Genomic DNA, 12,030 nt, shown 5'->3' with positions numbered 1-12,030 from the left:
TCCTTTAGGACTTTGGGTTTTGAATCCCAGCTGAGTGCCTAGAAGGCACTGTGGAGTGGGGTAAACTGACCGCTCTTGCGGCTCTGTGAGGCCTGCCTGAACAGTGTGGTTTGAGACGCTGTACTCTCCTCCAGTCCAGGGAGGAGAGATTGGGGTGCCGCTATTTTTCTCAGGAACAACAACATAGTGGGACTTCAGAGAGCAGCACAGTGGCCCCAAGTGGAGGCTGGACCCACTTACACCAAACTCCTCCCCTCCATGCCTGGCAACAGCTTATCTACTAGAGCAAGACTGACCCAACACAGCCTGCCTTTCCTCCAGATCAGCACAGCCATGGGTCCCAGGTACAAACAGACAACTGTTTTTTTGTCTTCTTTTCTTTTCTTTTCTTTTCTTTTTTTCTTTTCTTTCTTTCCTTATTCTTTCTACCCTCTTTCTTCTTTTTTTACATTTGGAATCAGGCTCATAGTTTCTGATTTGGTTTTGGTCAATTCTTATTATATATATAAATTTTGTTTGTTTGATCAGGCATTTTTATTCTATTCTTTTCCAACCTCACTCTTTCTTCATATTCTTTATTTTCCACTACCTTTCTGTGGATTTAGCTGTATAGTTTTTTTTTAAATTCTGTTTGGTCTTCTTTTCTCCCCTTTCAGTTTTCTCTTATTATGGGATCAGGCTTCCCCCTACGCTTTTCCTTTTTTCCCCAGGGTTACTTCAATAAACAAATCAAAGTACACCTGGTGGAGGGTCTAAAAAATCCACCACTATAATCAAGGAGAAGCTCTGCACAGGACTGACCAGTAGGATAACATAGCCAAATTACAACAACAGAGTGTGCACAACATACACCAAAAACACTTCCTGAAGTTCCAGGCCCTGGATAGTGTATGACCCCTTTTAAATATAGTAGTATTCTTAGATGCAGGATACATAACAAGATTTTAAAACACACAAAAGACAGAAATTGAGCCAAAATGACAAAATGGAGGAATTATCCCCAAAAGAAAGTTCAAAGAAGAAATCACAGCCAGAGAATTGCTCAAAACAGATATAAACAACATATCTGAACAAGAATTTAGAATAACAGTCATAAGACTAATAGCTAGGCTTGAAAAAAGCCAAGACACCAAAGAAACACTTGCTGCAGAGATTAAAGACCTAAGAACTAGTCATAATGAATTTTAAAAAATGCTATAACTGAGATACAAAATAAACTAAATATAGTGACAGTGAGGATGGAAGAAGCAGAGAAGAGAATAGGTGAAATAGAAGATAAAATTATGGAAAATAATGAAGCTGAAAAAAAGAGGGAAATTACTAGATCATGAGGAGAGAATTAGAGAACTAAGTGATTCCATGAAATGAAACAATATCTGTATCATAGGAGTCCCAGAAGAAGAAGAGGGAGAGAAAGGGGCAGAAGGTATATTTGACCAAATTATAGCTGAGAACTTCCTTAATCTGGGAAAAGAAACAGGCATCTAAGTCCAAGAGAGACAGAGAACTCCATTCAAAATCAACAAAAACAGGTCAACACCACAACATATCATAGTGAAACTGGCAAAATACAAAGATAAAGAGATAATTCTGAAAGCAGCTAGGGACAAATGGGCCTTAGCCTACAAGGGTAGACACGTAAGGGTAGTAGCAGACCTGTCCACTGAAAGTTGGAAGACCAGAAGGGGGTGGCAGGAAATATTCCATGTGCTGAACAGGACAAATATGCAGCCAAGAATCCTTTACCCAGCAAGGCTGTCATTCAGAATAGAAGGAGAGATAAAGGCTTCCCCAGACAAACAAAAGCTAAGGGAGTTCGTGATCACTAAACCAGCCCTGAAAGAGATCCTAAGGGGAGCTCTGTGAGTGGAAAGCTGCAAAGACTACAAAGCATGAGAGAATATCATTACAAGCATGAAATCTATAGATAACACAATGGCACTAAATTCTTATCTTTCAATAATCACTCTGAATGTAAATGGACTAAATGCCCCAATCAAAAGACATAGGGTATCAGAATGGATAAAAAAACATGATCCATCTATATGCTGCCTACAAGAGACTCATTTTAGACCGGAAGACACCTGTAGATTGAAAGTGAGGAGATAAACAACCATCTTTGATGCTACTGGACATCAAAAGAAAACCAGAGTAGTCATACTTATATCAGACAAACTAGATTTGAAACCAAAGACTGTAACAAGAGATGAAGAAGGGCATTATATCATAATTAAGGGGTCTCTCCATCAAGAAGAGCTAATAATTATAAATATTTATGCCCCCAACATGAAAGAACCCAAATATATAAATCAGTCACAAACATAAGCAAGCTTTGGGATAATAATACCATAATTGTAGGAGACTTTAATACTCCACTTACAACAATGGACAGATAATCTGGGCAGAAAATCAATAAGGAAATAACAGTTCTGAATGACACATTGGACCAAATGGAACTAACAGATATATTCAGAACATTTCCTCCTAAAGCAGCAGAATACACATTCTTCTCAAGTGTACATGGAACATTCTCCAAAACAGATAACATGTTGGGTCACAAAACAGCCCTCAACAGGTATAAAAAGATTGAGATCACACCATGTATATTTTCAGATCACAATGCTATGAAACTTGAAATCAACCACAAGAAAAAATTTTGAAAGTCCCCAAATACATGGAGGTTAAAGTACATCCTACTAAGGAATGAATGAGTTAAGCATGAAATTAAAGAAGAAGAAATAAAAAATACATGGAAGCAAATGAAAATGAATGCAGCAAAGGCAGTTCTAAGAGGAAAATACCCTGCAATTCATCAGGCCCATCTCAAGAAGCAAGAAAGGTCCCAAATACACAACCCAACCTTACACCTAAAGGAGCTAGAAAAGGAGCAGCAAATAAAGCCCAAAGCCAGCAGAAGAAGGGAAATAATACAGAGCAGAAATAAATGATATAGAATCCAGAAAAACAATAGAACATATCAATAAAATCAAGAGCTGTTTTTTTTTTTGGAAGTATGAACAAAATTGATAAATCCCTACTTAGACTTCTCAAAAAGAAAAGAGAGGGGGAGGTGCCTGGGTGGCTCAATTGGTTAAGTGGCCAACTCTTGACGTCAGCCCAGGTCATGATCTTGTGGTTCCTGAATTTGAGCCCCACATTGGTCTCTGTGCTGACAGTGTGGAGCCTGCTTTGGATTATCTCTCCCTTTCTTTCTGCCTCTCCCCCACTTGCTCTCTAGCTCTCTCTCAAAATAAATAAAAATAAACTTAAAAAAAATTCCTTCTTAAAAAAAAAAGAAAGAAAAGAGAGAGGACCCACATAGATAAAAGCATTAATGAAAGAGGAGAGATCAAAACCAACACCACAGAAATAAAAACAATTATAATCTCTTATAATAATGAAAAATTATATGCCAACAAACTGGGCAATCTGGAAGAAGTGGAAAAATTCCTAGACACTCACACAGTACCAAAACTCAAATGGGAAGAAACAGAAAATTTGAACAGACACATAACCAGCAAAGAAATTGAATCAGTTATCAAAATTCTCCCCAAAAATAAGAGTCCTGGGCCAGATGGCTTCCCAGGGGAATACTACCAAGCATTTACAACAGAGTTAATACCTATTCTTCTCAAACTGTTCCAAAAAATAGAAACGGAAGGAAAGCTTCAAAACTCACTTTATGAAGCCATCATTACCTTGATTTCCAAACCAAAGACCCCAATAAAAAGGAGAATTGTAGGCTAATATCCCTGATGAACATGGATGCAAAAATTCTCAAAAAGATACTATCAAATAAAATTCAACAGTACATTAAAAGAATATTCACCATGATCAAGTGAGATTCATTCCTGGACTGCAGGACTGGTTCAGTATTCACAAATCAATCAATGTGGTACATCACATTAACAGAAGAAAGGATAAGAACCATATGATCCTGTCAATAGATGCAGAAAAAACACTTGACAAAATACAGCAATCCTTTCTTTATAAAAACCCTCAAGAAAGCTAGGATAGAATGAACATACCTTAACAATATAAAAGCAATATATGAAATTCCCACAGCTAATATCATCCTCGATGCAGAAAAACTGAGAGCTTTCCCCCTGAGGTCAGGAACACGACAGAGATGTCCACTCTCATCACTGTTGTTCAACATAGTGTTAGAATCCTATCCTCAGGAATCAGACAACAAAATGAAATAAAAGGCATCTAAATTGGGAAAGAAGTCAAAATTTCACTCTTTGCATATGACATGATACTCTACATGGAAAACCTGAAAGACTCCACCAAAAACTTCTATAGCTGATACATGACTTTAGCAAAGTTGCAGGATATGAAATCAATGTACAGAAGTTGGTTGCATTTCTTTACACCAGTGATGAAGCAACAGAAAGAGATATCAAGGAATTTATCCCATTTATAATTGCACCAAAACCCATAAAATACCTAGGAATAAACCTAACCAAAGAGGTAAAAATCTGTACACTGATAACTACAGAATTCTTATGAAAGAAATTGAAGAAGACACAAAGAAATCTCAAGGATTGGAAGAACAAATGTTACAATGTAGATACTACCCAAAGCAATCTACACATCGAATGCAATCCCTATCAAAATAACACCAGCATTCTTCACAGAGATAGAACAGTCCTAAAATTTGTATGGAACCAAAAAGACCTCGAATAGCCAAAGTAAGTAATGTTGGAAAAGAAAACCAAAACTGGAGGCATCACAATCCTGGACTTTAACCCATATTACAAAGCTGTAATCAAAGAGTATGGTATTGGCACAAAAGCAGACACATAGATCAATGGAAGAGAATAGAAAACCCAGAAATGGACCCACAAATATATGGCTAACTAATCTTCAACAAAGCAGGAAAGAGTATCCAATGGAAAAAAGACAGTCTCTTTAGCAAATGGTGCTGGGAGAACTGGACAGCAACATGCTGAATAATGAAACTGGACCACTTTCTTACACCATACCAAAAAATAAATTCAAAATGGATGAAAGGCCTAAATGTGAGACAGAAAAACATCAAAATCCTATAAGAGGAAACAGGCAGAAACCTCTTTGACCTCTGCTACAGCAATTTCTCACTTGACATGTTTCTAGTGGCAAGGGAAATAAAAGCAAAATGAACTATTGAGATCCCATCAAGATAAAAAGCTTCTGCACAGCAAAGGAAACAATCAACAAAACCAAAAGGCAACCTAGGAGTGGGAGAAGATATTTGCAAATGACATATCGGATAAAGGGTTAGTATCCAAAATCTGTAAAGAACTTGCCAAACTCAACCCTCAAAAAACAAATAATCCAGTGAAGAAATCGGCAGAAGACATGAATAGATACTCTTCCAAAGAAGACATCCAGGTAGCAAACAGACATATGAAAAGATGCTTAACATCACTTCTCATCAGGGAAATACAAATCAAAACCACAATGAGATACCACCTCATACTTGTCAGAATGGCTAACATTAACAACTCAAGCAACAACAGATGTTGGTGACGATGTGGAGAAAGGAGAACACTTTTTCACTGCTGGTGGGAATGCAGACTGGTGCAGGCACTCTGGAAAATAGTAGGGAGGTTCCTAAAAAAATTAAAAATAGCACTACCTTATAGCCCAGCATTTCCTCTACTAAGAATTTATCCAAAGGATACAAAAATGCTGATATGAAGGGGCACACGCACCCCTATGTTTATAGCAGCATTATCAACAATAGCCAAATTATGGAAAGTGCCCAAATGTCCATCGATGGATGAATGGATAAAGAAGTGGTGTATATATATAATGGAATCCTACTCGGTAACAAGAAAAGAATTAAATCTTGCCATTTTTAACAAAGTGGATGGAACTGGAGGGTATTATGCTAAGCAAAATAAGTCAGAGAATGACAGATATCATATAGTTTCACTCATATGTGGAATTTGAGAAACTCAGTAGATGATCATGGGGGAAGGGATGGAAAAATAAGATAAAAACGGAGAGGGATGCAAACCATAAGAGACTCCTAAATACAGAGAACAAACTGAGGGTTGCTGGAGGTGGGGTAAGTTGGGGGGTTGGGTTAAATGGGTGATGGGCATTAAGGAAGGCACTTTTTGGGATGAGCACTGGGTGTCATTTGTAAGAGATGAATCTCTGGGTTCTACTCCAGAAGCCAAGATAACACTGTATGTTAACTAGAAAATAAAGTTTAAAAATAATAAAATAAATACAGTCCTAAAAAACATAAAATAAAAAATAAGCTTCATTTTTAGGATGATTTTAGATAAACAGAAAAATCGCAAAGTTACTACACCTGTTTCCCATATACCCTGCACCCAGTTTCCCCTATTTTTAGCATCTTACCTTAGTATGGTGCATTTTTTTTGCAGTTAATGAACCAGTATTCTTTATTCTTTTTCTGTTTCAAGATCTCATCTAGAATACCACAGTACATTTAGTTGTCAATTCTCCTTAAACTCCTCTTGGCTGTGACAGTTGCTCATATTTTGCTTTTGATGACCTAGTCAAGATCTAGGGCAGGTTATTTTGTAGAATGTTCTTCATTTGGTGTTTGATATTTTTCTCATGAGTAGATGGAGTTATGTGTTCTTGACAGGAAAACCACACAGGCAAAGACCTTTCTTATCATAATATCATGACTACATGCTATCAACATGACTTATTAATGATGATGTTGACTTTGAGGTGGTGGTTGTCAGGTCTCTCCACTGTAAAGTTACTCTATTCTCCCCTTTCCGTACATGACTCTTTGGAAGAAAGTCACTATGTGTAGGCCACACTTAAGGAATGGGGAGTTATGCTCCACCTCCTTGAAAGTGGAGTATCTACATAAATTACATAAATTATTTGGGATTCTTCTATATAGGAGGTTTGTCTATTTTCACCCATTTATTAAATCATTTATTAATACAATATGGACTCATGGGTATTCATTTTACACTTTGAGTTATGATCCAATACTACTTTATTTTCTTGCTCATATTGTTCCAACTTTGGCACTGGGATTTCTTTCAATAGATTCCTCTATCCCTTTGAAATATTTCCATCATTGTGGTTTTGTTTGTTTGTTTGTTTGTTTGTTTGTTTGTTTTGAGAACTTTCTTACTTTCTGGCACTATAAGATGCTTCTGGCTCATCTTCTGTATACCCTGCCCTCATTATAGAATTAGCCATTTCTTCAAAGAGCCCTGGATATTTCATTAGAGAATGGTCTTAGAAACTAAGATCTAGGTAGTAGATGTGCTCATTGCTATTTAAGTGCCATTGCTTCTAGGCCCTCTCAGATGACAGAGCAAGGAAATATATGTGTGTATACTAACTTGTGTATATGTCTATAAATATTTATGTGACAATGTTTATGTATATTGAACTAAACATGAGATCATACTGATGTCTTCAACTCTAACCCATCACCAGGTGGATCATTCCAGCCTTCTTCCTTTGCTCATCTGTAACCTCCCACTCCAACAAGGAGAAACCCAGCTTCCACCATCTATGTTCTATTTACTTGATTTTTCAAATCCCATATAAATATATAGCAGTATTAGAATTAGAATTGTTAGAACTTGATTAGCTAGAATGTAGTGTTGTGTGCACTTTCCTTTTGCCTTTGCTGTTACAGGTTCCACTTATTTCGAAAGTTACTTGGGTCAGTACTTATCCTACTTTAGTGAAGTTGTTTCATATGTTTGTAATACACATACCATGATAAGTTAATTTTATGTGTCAACTTGAGTGAGCCACGGGGTGCCCAGATATTTGGTCAGACATTATTTTCAGTGTTTCTGTGAGAGTGTTTTTGGCTGAGATTAACATTTAACTGAGTAAGGTAAATTGTGCTCCCTAATACGTAGGCCTCATCCAATCAATTGAAGGCCTGAATAGAATAAAAAGGCTGGGGACTCTTATAGGAAGATGGCGGCATAGGAGGACGCTGGGCTCACCGCATCCTGCTGATCACTTAGATTCCACCTACACCTGCCTAAATAACCCAGAAAACTGCCAGAAGACTAGCAGAGCAGATTCTCTGGAGCCAAGCACAGACGAGAGGCCCACGGAAGAGGGTAGAAAGGGCGGAGAGGCGGTGCATGCTACACAGACTGGTGGGAGGGAGCCAGGGCAGAGGGGCAGCCCGCCGGCCAAGCAGAGGCCCTAAGTCTGGCTTGCAAAAGCAGAGGGACTGGACAGAGTGTGTTCTGACAGCAAGTGGGACTTAACATCTGGAACATTATAAGTTAACAGCTCTGCTCAGATAGTGGGAGGGCTAGAGGACAATGGGAGGGAGAGTTGTTGAGCCCCGGATGACAGAGCTCAGCTTGGCAAGGAACAAAGGCACTTGCCAGTTCCATCCCCCTCACCCATCCCCCAGCCAAAATCCCAAAGAGAACCAGTTCCTGCCAGGGAACTTGCTTACACCACGCAAACACACAATGCTGTGCTCCTGCGGATCCATCCCCCCCCCCCCCCGGGGCCGGTGTGACTCCCTCCCAATACTGCAGGGCCCCTCCCAAAGCGGATCACCAAAGGAAAAGCGAGCTGAGCCTGCCCCTCCCGCCACTGTGCACCTTGCTGATCCACCCCAGCTAATACGCCAGATTCCCAGCACCACAAGCCTGGCAGTGTGCAAGTAGCCCAGACAGGCCATGCCACCCTACAGTGAATCCCACCCCTAGGAGAGGGAAAGAGAAGTTACACACCAGTCTGACTGTGGCCCCAGCGGTGGGCTGGGGACAGACATCAGGTCTGACTGCGGCCCCGCCCACCAACGCGAGTTATTCAAGACAGCACAGGGGAAGTGCCCTGCAGTTCCGCACCACTCCAGGGACTATCCAAATAGATGAAATGGGGAGCGCCTGGGTGGCGCAGTCGGTTAAGCGTCCGACTTCAGCCAGGTCACGATCTCGTGGTCCGTGAGTTCGAGCCCCGCGTCAGGCTCTGGGCTGATGGCTCAGAGCCTGGAGCCTGTTTCCGATTCTGTGCCTCCCTCTCTCTCTGCCCCTCCCCCGTTCATGCTCTGTCTCTCTCTGTCCCAAAAATAAATAAACGTTCAAAATGATGAAATGGAGGAATTCCCCTCAAAAGAATCTCCAGGAAATAGCGACAGCTAACAAACTGATCAAAAACGATTTAAACAATAAAGCAGAAAGTGAATTTAGAATAATAGTCATAAAATTAAACGCTGGGCTTGAAAACAGTATAAAGGACAGCAGAGAATCTATTGCTACAGAGATCAAGGGACTAAGGAACAGCCAGGAGGAGCTAAAAAATGCTATTAATGAACTGCAAAATAAAATGGAGACAACCATGGCTCGGATTGAAGAGGCAGAGGAGAGAATAGGTGAAAAAGAAGATAAATTATGCAAAAAGAAGAAGCTGAGAAAAAGAGAGATAAAAAAATCCAGGAGTATGAGGGGAAAATTAGAGAACTAAGTGATGCACTAAAGATAAATAATCTACGCATAATTGGTTTCCCAGAGGAGGAAGAGAGAGGGAAAGGTGCTGAAGGTGTACTTGAAGAAATCATAGCTGAGAACTTCCCTGATCTGGGGAAGGAAAAAGGCATTGAAATCCAAGAGGCACAGAGAACTCCCTTCAGATGTAACTTGAATTGATCTTCTGCACGACATATCATAGTGAAACTGGCAAAATACAAGGATAAAGAGAAAATTCTGAAAGCAGCTAGAGATAAACGTGCTCTAACATATAAAGGGAGACCTATAAGACTCGTGACGGATCTCTCTACTGAAACTTGGCAGGCCAGAAAGGAATGGCAGGAAATCTACAATGTGCTGAACAGAAAAAATATGCAGCTGAGAATCCTTTATCTAGCAAGTCTGTCATTTAGAATAGAAGGAGAGATAAAGGTCTTCCTAAACAAACAAAAACTGAAGGAATTTGTCACCACTAAACCAGCCCTACAAGAGATCCTAAGGGGGATCCTGTGAGACAAAGTATCAGAGACAAAGTATCATCACTACAAGCATGAAAACTACAGACATCACAATGACTCTAAACCCACACCTTTTTATAAAAACACTGAACATAAATGGACTAAATGCACCAACCAAAAGACATAGGGTATCAGAATGGATAAAAAAACAAGACCCATCAGTTTGCTCTCTACAAGAGACTCATTTTAGACCTGAGGACACCTTCACATTGAAAGTGAGGGGATGGATAACTATTTATCATGCCACTGTAAGTCAAAAGAAAGCTGGAGTAGCCATACGTATATCAGACAAACTAGACTTTAAATTAAAGGCTGTAACAAGAGACGAAGAAGGGCATTATATAATAATTACAGGGTCTATCCACCAGGAAGAGCTAACAATTATAAATGTCTATGTGCCAAATACGGTAGCCCCCAAATATATAAAACAATTTAATCACAAACATAATCAACTTTATTGATAAGAATGTGGTCATTGCAGGGGACTTTAATAACCCACTTACAGCAATGGATAGATCATCTAGACACACGGTCAATAAAGAAACAAGGGCCCTGAATGACACATGGGTCAGATGGACTTGACAGATATATTTAGAACTCTGCATCCCAAAGCAACAGAATATACTTTCTTCTCCAGTGCACATGGAACATTCTTCAAGATAGATCACATACTGGATCACAAAACAGCCCTTCATAAGTATACAAGAATTGAGATCCTACCATGCATACTTTCAGATCACAATGCTATGAAGCTTGAAATCAACCACAGGAAAAAGTCTGGAAAACCTGCAAAAGCGTGGAGGTTAAAGAACACCCTACTGAAGAATGAATGGGTCAACCAGGCAATTAGAGAAGAAATTTAAAAATATATGGAAACAAATGAAAATGAAAATACAACAATCCAAACGCCTTGGGATGCAGCAAAGGCAGTCCTCAGAGGAAAATACATTGCAATCCAGGCCTATCTCAAGAAACAAGAAAAATCCCAAATACAAAATCTAACAGCACACCTAAAGGAAAGAGAAGCAGAACAGCAAAGGCAGCCTAAACCCAGCAGAAGAAGAGAAATAATAAAGATGAGAGCAGAAATAAACAATATAGAATCTAAAAAAACTGTAGAGCAGATCAACGAAACCAAGAGTTGGTTTTTTGAAAAAATAAACAAAATTGACAAACCTCTAGCCAGGCTTCTCAAAAAGTAAGGGAGATGACCCAAATAGATAAAATCATGAATGAAAATGTAATTATTAAAACCAATCCCTCAGAGATACAAACAATTATCAGGGAATACTATGAAAAATTACATGCCAACAAACTGGACAACCTTGAAGAAATGGACAAATTCCTAAACACACACACGCTTCCAAAACTCAATCAGGAGGAAATAGAAAGCTAGAACAGACCCATAATCAGTGAAGGAATTGAATCAATTATCAAAAATCTCCCAACAAATAAGAGTCCAGGACCAGATGGCTTCCCAGGGGAGCTCTACCAGATGTTTAAAGCAGAGATAATACCTATCCTTTTCAAGCTATTCCAAAAAATAGAAAGGGAAGGAAAACTTCCAGACTCATTCTATCAAGCCAGCATTACTTTGATTCCTAAACCAGACAGAGACCCAGTAAAAAAAAAGAGAACTATAGGCCAATATCCCTGATGAATATGGATGCAAACATTCTCAATAAGATACTAGCAAATCAAATTCAACAGCATATAAAAAGAATTATTCAACATGATCAAGTGGGATTCATTCCTGGGCTGCAAGGCTGGTTCAACATTCACAAATCAATCAACGTGATACATCACATGAATAAAAGAAAAGATAAGAACCATATGATCCCGTCAATCGATGCAGAAAAAGCATTTGACAAAATTCAGCATCCTTTCTTAATAAAAACCCTTGAGAAAGTCGGGATAGAAGGAACATACTTAAAGATCATAAAAGCCATTTATGAAAAGCCCACAGCTATCATCATCCTCAATGGGGAAAAACTGAAAGCTTTTTCCCTGAGATCAGGAACAGGACAGGGATATCCACTCTCACCGCTGTTGTTTAACATAGT

This window comes from Felis catus, chromosome X, assembly GCF_018350175.1.
Source record: "Felis catus isolate Fca126 chromosome X, F.catus_Fca126_mat1.0, whole genome shotgun sequence".
Taxonomy (NCBI): domain Eukaryota; kingdom Metazoa; phylum Chordata; class Mammalia; order Carnivora; family Felidae; genus Felis; species Felis catus.
Note: the sequence above shows the minus strand (reverse complement) of the source record.